General features: G+C 41.9%; 1 protein-coding gene across 2 annotated transcripts in view; it reads left to right on the top strand.

The window, feature by feature from the left end:
• Positions 1 to 4,036: 4,036 nt before the first annotated feature.
• SMAD5 (SMAD family member 5) overlaps positions 4,037 to 9,993 on the top strand; it is a 30,336-nt gene continuing 24,379 nt past the window's right edge. For both annotated transcript variants that reach the window (XM_048490295.1, XM_048490294.1), the window contains exon 1: positions 4,037 to 4,189. The gene's annotated coding sequence lies outside the window, so the exon portion shown is untranslated. The remainder of the gene's footprint in view (positions 4,190 to 9,993) is intronic.

The raw sequence follows: 9,993 nt of genomic DNA, 5'->3' as shown, positions 1-9,993 counted from the left end.
TAAGGTTCCAAATGTTCTTGAACAGAGTTCTTGAAAGAAGCCTAATTGAATGTTTGTGTGTGTTTTATTTTTAAAAAGTCAAACTGATTTCACTGAAGGCCATGAGAATGTCTTTAAGTAATAAACCCCCACAGGATTCTCAAGATGAGGATGCAAGCTGGGATGTGACAAAATGTGAGCTGCACTTCAAAGACCCATCTGATTCTTGTTGCATTTGCATTTCATTTCCTCCCTCTCCAAATTCAGGAGAAATCTCACAAGAATCAAAACAGGGATGCACTAGAATTCAGGGTAGGAACCCAGATAGCCTCCAGATGTTCAGGAACTACACCCTATCAAGCCTTCTGTCAGCAGCGGGCCAATTGGCCATGCTGGTAGGGGCTGATGGGAATTGTAGTTCCTGAACATCTGGAGAGCCGCAGGTTCCCTACCCCTGCACTAGATCAACCTATCCTCATGTCCAAAATTTGCCATAATGGCATGCCTTCCCCTAAGCGTAGCAATTTAAATTCCCTGTCTTTCAGGAATGGCTCTCAGTTCCTTTTCCCTTCACTTCAGCCCAAGTCATAGAATAACCCCCTTAAAACTTGCTACATTATAAAGTCTTCGGTTTTGGAAACACTAACTTGGATGCTTTCTTTTTTAAATCATTCGAACAGAGAGTCACTTTCAACTGTGCTTTATGGAACTAAAATTTAGGATGATCATAATGTTATGAAAAGGTTGTTGGCTTGCCACTTCCCCAGCTGTAGGAAGTTTCCAGGGTGTGCCTCTTCACAGGGTCTGTTTCCTTGTGACAAGAGAAAAAAATATAAGCATGTGTGTTCGGGTGGGAGTCTAATAGTCTTAATAATATCTATTTAATATGCTTTCCTTGCACATTTGTAACTGAAAGCAAGAAGGTCCTCAAAGCATTAAGCATATCTCAGGTTTTCAAAGAGCAATTGCATGAATCCTATGGCTGTTCTTAGTTGTAGCTATTTCCAGCTAAAAACTTCCAGCTCTGACTCTGGAAATCTTCACATTGAAAATGATTTGTTTTTCTGTTACCCATGTAATTATAAATGAAACACTGATCTCATACAGATTGTCACTTATTAAATCCAGTTGCGGAAACAACAGTTGACCATCTCTGAACATTAGCAATTAATTTAAACAAAGTATTTCCAGCTCAACATTACAATAATACTCAAAATGAATCCTGGTGATAGTGCTTTTTTTTTTAAAGATTCCTCTTCTGGGGTGGGGGAGAGGCTAGGGTGTGCATCTTTGCCTTAAATGATATGTTTTGGGATCACTACAGTTCATGGAGAAGAGCAGGTTTTCTGAATTATTGAGGAACAGGCTGTTATATAAAACCTTGTACAAAAAGTATTGACTACAGCATGCTGTTAATAGGCGTAATGAGCAGGGTGGGCTTTCTGTGTAACCTACTATAAGTTCTTAACTGCCAAGTCTCAGATTAAATGCAGAATCTAAGATATGGAAGCCCAGCGGGATTTACTTGTAGGACTTTTCCTCCTGGTTTAGATCTATAAAATAGAATAATTGTTTGGAAGGTTATTTAACAGCATTCATAACATGGAAGGTTGAGGGTGGACTTTTGACCAGTCTCACACTCTCAGTTTAATCTACCTCACAGTTAGATAGTTTCAGAGGGAAGCCATATTGGTCTGCAGTTTCAGATGTTTATGTTGGGCTGTATAATATCTGATAAAAGGTGATTTGACTCTCAAACACTTATACCGTACCAACATTTTGTTGGTCTGTAAGGTGCCATTAGACTGGAATATAGCTGTTTTATCTCACGGGGTCGTTGTGCAGATAAGATGGAAGAGAGGAGAAAGACAACAGTTGTTTGGGTCCCAACAGGAGAAATTCAGGGTATAAATGAAATAAATCAAGTCATAAAGATACCCTATAATATCTAATTTTGGTTTCCATAGGTATGGATTTTGGTTTGTTATTACTTCCTGCTTTATTCTGGCTTTGCTTTTTGTTGCCTTATTGCTGATTTTTATTTAACATATGGATATTTTGTCTTTTTGTTAAATTTCTTTTAGAACACTAAATACTAACAAAGTTATTGTAGACTAAAGTCTGCTTCATAAGATGCATGAGACTTCTTCTGATTTGGAAGTTATAGCAGGGTCAAAGAGCATTGAAACACAAAGTTAGACTGGATCTAGCCAGTTTTCTCATCCAGTCAGTTCCCCTCCTTAGTACAGCTCCATTCCATGTAGCTTTTATCCATCCAGGTCTCAAGATCTTCAGCATAGTTTTTTGGTGCTCAAAAGGAACCCTCTCTCTTTGTAGCAACATAAAATCCGGTTGGATGTGACATCCCTATGCAATGCTCAGTTACAGACAAGATGCATTGACAATTCACAACAGCAACAGGAGGTGATAGCACAATCTTCAAAGATATGCTAAACCAATTAAGATATGCAGCAAGATAGGAATGCATTGTCTTAATCAAGAGCGGGTGAGATAACATCAAGCTTCTTTCAGTCACCCAGGATATTCTGGTGCTGACCTGAAAAGTCGTCTTTTGTTGAAAACTTTTAGGTTAGCACTAGAGCATCCTGGCAGATAGAAATGCTCTCCCACTTGCCTCTGATCACTCTAGGGCTAATAAAAGAAGCAAAGATCTAATTATATGTTTTTAAAACAAAAAAAAAAGACAAATGCATATGTGCGTATGATGGGGTTTACAAACGTCAAGTGATCCAAGCAAGTCTACTCAGACAGAGTCCTACTAAAGTCTACTCAATGAGGCTTCCTCCCAGAAAAGTTACCTTAAAATTGCACTGGACAGCTCCTCCCACAGCTACACCTTTCTTCCCACTCTTTCAGCTTAAAAAAGAAAATAAACTACAGAAGGGAGTTAAAGAGCTTAGACATCTTATCCAGACTAGATTATTTCAAAATAACCCTTTCCCTCTTTACCTCTTCCAGCCAGGATTGGGTTGGAACAGAAAGGGCAATCTTCCTATATCACACGTGTTTTGTATTTATCCTCAAAACAAGTTTTGATATTTTGAAGTTAAAAACGCTCTTAGCATTTATATACAGCTTGCCCTAAAACTCAGCAGAAGAGACCCTCCTGATTGCCTTCTTCCAAGGATAATATCAACAAGCAAATGGCCAGCACCTCCAATTTCATTTCAGTGGGCTAGCCACATTAATCTGTGGAAAGAGAAAGAAGCAGAAGGTATGTGTCAGTTTTCTATTTCCAGTTTTCTAAAGGTAAATTGGAAGGCAGAACCCATCACCTGGAGTCTGAAGTGGTGTATTCAGTGGTGGGATCCAAAAATTTTAATAACAGGTTCCGATGGTGGTGGGATTCAAACAGTGGTGTCCTGCGCCCAGGGCGGGGTCCCCGCTGGGACCCCTGTTGCCAACCCACCTCCCCCCCGGGCGGCGCCTCGCAGGGCATGGAGGCGTCACTTCGGCCCGCGGCAGGCAGGGGCGCAAGTCCAGGGAGGGGGTGGGGGCTACCCCCGCTCCCGGACAAGTGGCGCCGCTGCACACAAGCACCTCCAGTCCCTATTGGGCAGGGAGGTTGCTTTCCTAACCCCTTTTCAGCACTCAGAAAAAATTAGTAACCACTTCTAGAGAAGTGGTGAGAACTGTTTGGATCCCACCTTTGGGTGTATTCCAGTCTATCATCTAGCTAGCGTTCTTAATGTAATTCCTAATATTCTGTACATTGCCTGGAGCTCTTTAGTTACGGGAAAAGAGGGCAGTTTCGGTGGGGAAAAAAGAAACAAACTTCATTAGGTGAAGTATGCCTCTCAATCTTAGAGACAAACACGTAATTTATTCCGCAGACACGCGACGGGCAAGAAAAGGCTCCAATACCGGCTTTCAAAGTGGTGCAGAATTTGACGCATGCGTACTGGGCAGCTCCCTCCCAAGTCAGAGACCATTCGCTTAGCGAACTTGGGCAAGTTAAAAGCGTAGAAAAGGCGGGACTGATTTGAGCCGAAGTTGTGAGAAGCGGCGCAAGCGCAGTACTGGCTTTGCTGGGGATTTGCCCGTTGCTCGCCTGATGCGTTCTACTCACATCCGGGGCCTTGCCGCGTCCCGGCCCGAAGCTAAGAAGAAAGGAGGTGGCGGAAGAGCCGCCTGGTTCGACGGGGTGGGGGCGCGCGGGGAGCGCCTAGTCCTGTCCCGCTGGGGCTAGGTAAGAAGTACTACAGACAGAGGGGCTGGCGGGCTGGGACCGGGTGGATGGACGGACAGGAAATGAGTACTTGGCCGGGACGGGAGCCTTGACCTGGAGAGTTTTGGGTAACGAGCTCTGTGTCGTGAGTGGGAAGTGGACTAAGGTTTTGTTGCGAAGGAATTGGAGTTGGGGGACAGCCCTTAGTGATGGGGCAGGTGAGGCAGGCAGGCGTGACTCAAGGGTTTTTTCCCGACCCGGGGGCTCTTTACTTTTGCGGCTTCCAATGGATGCAAATAGGAGGGCTTCAAAACCGGCACTGAACGGGGTGGCAGCAATACAGGTGCTGGACCCCCTCCCCGCCCTTTGCCTTTACTACCCCGTTGTTTGTAGGGCGGGCTCCAGAAGTAACGTCTTGGCTTCTAGAGGGAGATCCCCACCTCTTCTCCTGCCCGTTCTCAAGGTGACAGTAGCACAGGTGCAGTGCGACGGGGATGCCCCTTCTTTTGATGTCAGTGACGATTTGGAAACTCCAAGAGCTGCCTTGAACGTGGAACTGAGGGGGGGGGGGTTGGCCTTTGTCAGACCTCCTTCCAACTTCTAATGAAATATATTTTAATGTTCTGTTGCACTGATTAATGACACTAGGTTAATCTATCCTCAACTGAACTCGAACATGTTTTCGGGATGCTTCCAGAGAGTTGTCACCAATGATAAAAATGTATCCATAACCAATGTGGGAGTTAAAAGGTTAATATTCTGATCACAATAAATGAAATCTCATGGAAACTTCTTGGGTTTGAACTGTAGCCAATGAATTATGATTTTGTGGGTTTTGATATTTTCACACACAGAAAACAAGATTGTTTATAATGAGATACATGTTTTACTAAGTTTTCTTCAATGCAGCAGTGTATTCCATATCTGAAATGTTCCAAAGAGATGTCTGCCCATAATTTCAAATGCCTGAAGTACTCCATGATCCTTTAGGCCAGGGGTCATCAACCTTTACCACCCAAAGAGCCATTTGGACCCGTTTTCCACGGCCCTGAAGATCTACCAAGCTGGAGAGGCAGCTCCGCACTGAGCCGCCTCCAGTTTGGCCCCTCCACTCACCTTTCCTGGAGAGACGCACCCATGCTACCCTCCGACCTCCAGGCCACGCGGAGCCACAGTATAAGGCTGAAAGAGCCACATGTGGCTCCAGAGACACGGGTTGCAGACCCCTGCTTTAGGCTGTCTCTTCTTTCTGATTCCTGTTAGCATTATCAAAATGTTCTGATTGTTTAGTTGCAATTGGCTACTTTTTTCTTCTGCCTTCACTAACCATCAGAACCCATATTTCCCTGTTTTTTCTCTCATTGGGAGTTTAAGAGATAGGCAATAATTATGAATGTGAGAACACATTTTACCATACTGAAAAGGGCACAGAATTGTATGCATGTACTTGCTGATGCAGGTGTGCTGTGGAAAATCTGTAATTATTTAAAATAGCCCAATAAAAGAAAAGTTTTAACAGTCATAAGATGAAATGATATTTAGCAAAATTCTTCATTTAATGCATTTAGTACCTTTCTTGTTTTGTTTTTGCAAGTATCAAAAGCATGAAATACCACCATTCCACTATATATGTCTTATAACCATGCTTTGTACTGTGTGGATCAAACAAAAACTCTGCACAACAAGGCACTGCAAATCTCTCCAAAGGTCCCATGAGATTTCAGGTGCTGTTTTTGGTTGTTGCAACTGACAACAATATTGTGAGGGCCATGTTTCAAGTTCAGTAGAGCCTGTGCTTTGTTCTGTCTCCCAGAATCCAGGTTACCTACCTGGCACCTGATGTTTGGGAAGGAGGAAGAAAAAGAATTGGTTTTTATAGTCCACTTTTCTCTTTTGGAAGGAACATAAAAGCAACTTACAATGCCCTCCCCCCACCCCCAACAGGCATCTTGTGAGGTGAGTGGGACTGAGAGAGTTCAGATTGAACTCTGAGTAGCCCAGGCTCACCCAGGAAGTTTCATGTGTAGGAGTGGGGAAACAAATTCAGCTCACTAGGTAAGAGTCCACTGCTAATGTGACAGAGTTGGCAATCAAGCCTGGTTCTCCCACTACTCTTAACCACTGCACCATGTTATAAATCCTTCAGGTTGTTATAAGTGCCATCAGATCACTTCCATTTTATGGCAACCCTATGAATTCATTTCTGCCAAAATGTCCTATTGTAAACTTGCTCAGATCTTGCAGATGAGGGCTGTGGCTCCCTTTATTGTATCATTTTAGCTCATGTTGGGTCTTCTGCTTTTCCTACTGCCTTTGACTTTTCCTAGAATGCTTGTTGTCTCATAATGTGACCAAAGTACAGTAACCTCAGCTTAGTAATTTTAAGTTCTAGGGACACGTTTGGCTTGTTTTGATCTAGAACCCACTTATTTGTCTGTTTGCTTTGTATTTGTAAAACTCCCAACACATTTCAAAGGAATCAACTTTTTTCTGTTCGCTTTCTTCATCGTCCAACCTTTTTGGGCCTAGTTTTTCAGCAATGGTTTTATTGTGGTGTTGGTCATCCTTAGTAGAAGTACAAAGCATATTTATCGTTTCACTTAACAATGTTTTGTTGTATGACATAAAAATGCACATGAATGAAGTTCTTTTAATTACTTGTGTATACCATTCAGTCATTGTAGATGAATTCTTAATTAGTTGCTTTCTACACTAGCTCCCTATCCAATTTAATGAAGCTTTTAAAGCAATAATGGAATTATGAGAAATTGGGAAGAAATTAAGTTAGGGTTAGAGGTTAGCTTTTTGTTGTACACCAGGCCTGTCCTATATTGATTACTACAACACTTTTGTCATTAGAGTGAAGTTTTGTGGTAGCAATGACTAGAGATGTAAGGATCTGGGGGGGGTGGGGGGTGGGCTGTATTTGAAGAAAATAAAAGAAATGTTCCACTTTTTTCCAGGGACATTTATTCAGTATTTCTCCAATGAAATGTTAGGAAATTCTGAGTAGAATTGGGGGGGGGGGGGGACCCCTTTTGGAATGAGTAAAATTCTTGATAACCAAATTTCACTCAAAATGTGTAATATGAAAATTTGTATGTAAGATGAGCTACAGATGGTAATTCCTAATTTTGTTGTTGACATACTGAACAAAATTTTGAGAATATGTTTATGTTAATTTTAAAAAAGTTTTGACAACAATATGGTGATAATATGTTTAATTATATTGTTATCAGTATTTAACTGAAACTTGAACTTGAGAACCAAAAATATAGTGCTGTCCTGTGCAGAGTCTAAGCCCGTTGGAATCTATTAGTGCAGACTGTTGTAACTCTTCATAGCATTACACTGTTATTTTACTTTTTCTCTTTGGTAGCCTTATCTTTTGCTTACTATACAATTTTGTTTCTACCTTTAAGTTATATCACAAAAATTAGTACAGATGTTTAGATAAGCATAGGATGAAACAATTTGCAGCTTTCTCTCAAGTATTTTGTGTACTTGCAATTTTGTTTGTAGAAAATCAAGGTGTTTATAATTTTAAATTCTATGAATATGCAAATAGTACAATTGTATGTTCTAACAAGTTATAAATTATGACCTTGTGTTGTTAAGGCAGTGAAATAAGCCTTGGTTTGACTGTTGGGAATTTTCCAGATTGTGTGGCCATGGTTTTGTAGTTTTTGCTCCTAAATTTCACCCACATCTATGGTTGGCATCTTCAGAAGCATGTCACAGTAAGATATGTTTCTCTCTGTGGCATGTCAGGAGCTAAAACTACCAGATCATGGCCACCCAATCCAAAAAATCCACAACAGCCATTTGACTCCAGCTGTGAAAGTGTCCACCAGTACACATCTAGGCTTGATAAAAAGTAAGTACTACATATGTTTTAGTATATTTCAGTTCTTCCCAGAAATTCTTCTTTTTCCAAAAAAAAACAACCTTTAAAATTTCCAGCAATATTGGCTTATAAAAGTCATTAAAAAGTCAAGACCTGCAGTAAATGTGAGACTCTAAAATTTGTTAGTATTTAACAAATAGAAGTTTAAAATATGCTTGTACCACAGGCATCAATGCAATGCCCATGGTATAAACATGTGGAAAACAACACCTGCCTTTCTTTCTCACAAGTGTGGTGTTGGGCTTGGACCAGATTCAAAACTCTTACAAGGCATGCCACTTGATAAATGGCCTTCAACTCATTCACTATCTCTCAACCTTACAGCAAAGACGGTATGACGATAGAACAAGAGAACTCATGTATGTTGATTTGAGCTCCTTTCAAGGGTAGCATTCAAATAGGCTAAGTGTGGGACTAGAATTCAGGCTGTTGCCTCTTAATTTCACTATTTATGTACTGGAAAAGCTAAGTAATCCAAAGAAATCCATATGTGAAGCACTTTCTGTGTGTATTAGTAGAAGAATATTTTGTAGGGAACTGCTTTGGAGGCCCCCTGTGTAAGAATCTTTATGGGATGTTTGATGGGGGCTCCTACTATAAGGGGAATACTGATGTCCATGTGCATGCAGAGAGCATCATATAGGATGATGTGGATCTCTGCCAGTATATTCAGTGCTTCAAGGAGGTTTTTCATATCTTTCAATCATTTCAAATGTTATAGATAGATACAACTATGAACTTCTGTCAAGATTTCAAAAATATAATCTTTGAAAAAGTGGGTTCATTGCTCATACCTAGTTTAGATTTAGTATTTCTCCAGCCATTCTGAATTTTTAATGACTAGCTCTCTTATACATTGTTTGCATCTGTATGTAATAATATGACTGTTTCTGTATTTCATGACTTACCATACAGTCCTAAATACAGATACCAAGTTACCTTGATTTCATTGCACTTAGAAACTGTGAAATCAGTCGTTTTTCAGACAGGTGGGCAAGTCCATGTTCAGCCAGGAGGCGATGGGGCAACAGAGACATCTCCACACAGTCTGGAAAGCAAGATGAGGCCGAGTGATGTGATGGGCAATGGGAATGGGCAGTCCTTCACTGTCTCTGTCTAAGATGTGGAAGCTGGAGGGAGTCAGACTTGCAGTGCCTGAGGTGCTGAACTCGGCCTGCTATCTCAAGCAGAGCCAACAGAATGGAGGAAACTGTGTGGCTTGAAGGAGTACTGCCCAGTAGAGTCTCCTTCTTTGGATTTTTAAAAATAGAGAATGGATGGCCATCTGTCCGGGATGCTTTGAATGTATATTCCTGCATGGCAGGGGATTGGACTTGATGACCTTTAATGTCTCTTTGAACTGTATGATTCTTTTATTCTGATTCACTGGAGTGAGGGAGGGGAGTGAGGGAGGGAGGGGTGGCACGCAAGGGAGAGGAGGGAGGGGGTCCAGCATCTGGACATGGCCCGCCCACGCTAGCAGAGGGGGAGGGTGGGTGCCATGCAATGGAAAGAGTGTGAGGGAGGGGATGGGAATAACGGGTGGCATGGGAGGGAGGGGGCCCAGCATCTGGACATGGCCCGCCCACCCTAGCGGAGGGGGACAACAGGGTGCCATGCAAGGGAAGTGATGTGAGGGAGGAGATGGGAGTGACGGGTAGCATGCAAGGGAGGGGAGGGGGCCCCCAGCCCCCATGAGAGAGTCATGATCCACTTTCGGGTCATAGTTTGAGAAGCATTGGCTTAGCTAAAAACATGGTAGAGGAAGTATGACTTTGGGGTTTCACCTTTTATTTCTCTCCCCCTGTATACTAATTATAGGAAAATGCCTCCTAGAGTTGTAATTTACAGTTTGTGGAATATTCAGAGATCACCTACTTGAACACATTAAATTATTAGTGTACTTGAACATTTGCTT

Source organism: Sphaerodactylus townsendi, linkage group LG03 (genome assembly GCF_021028975.2).
Source record: "Sphaerodactylus townsendi isolate TG3544 linkage group LG03, MPM_Stown_v2.3, whole genome shotgun sequence".
NCBI classification, from domain to species: Eukaryota; Metazoa; Chordata; class Lepidosauria; order Squamata; family Sphaerodactylidae; genus Sphaerodactylus; species Sphaerodactylus townsendi.
This window is presented reverse-complemented; position numbering and strand designations above follow the sequence as displayed.